The sequence below is a fragment of the Coenobita brevimanus genome, chromosome 110 (assembly GCF_032717465.1).
Source record: "Coenobita brevimanus isolate Jiangsu-jjx chromosome 110, ASM3271746v2, whole genome shotgun sequence".
Classification (NCBI taxonomy): Eukaryota; Metazoa; Arthropoda; class Malacostraca; order Decapoda; family Coenobitidae; genus Coenobita; species Coenobita brevimanus.
In genome coordinates this window covers 39,277,346-39,277,719 of record NC_137063.1, presented here as the reverse complement: position 1 = coordinate 39,277,719, position 374 = coordinate 39,277,346, and positions in this window count along the sequence as shown.

The following is a 374-nucleotide window of genomic DNA, read 5'->3' as shown; positions in this document are numbered from 1 at the left end:
GATCTAAATATCTTTTCAGGTTTTATCAGATAATCAGGATTTTGTTTCGTTTCCTTATCATCTATGAATCGGATATATTTGAACAACCCATTAGAGGTATTTATTACCTTCATCCTGTATTCTTACCTAACGTAATATTAGTTTTTTTGTTTTTTGCTGTATTAAAGTAATTTGGTATTTGTTTCTTCTTTCAAGAAATTGGGTATTTGTTTCTTGTTTCCTTTTTACCTTCCGTGAAATTTGTAACACTTGTAAATAAGTATGATTACGTAATAAGGATTTTTTTTTTTTTTTCATTCCTTGTCCATACCCTCTGCGAGGTTAGTGATCTCTTTCTGTGTCCTTGCCTTACGTAAAGTGGGTGACGTCGAGTG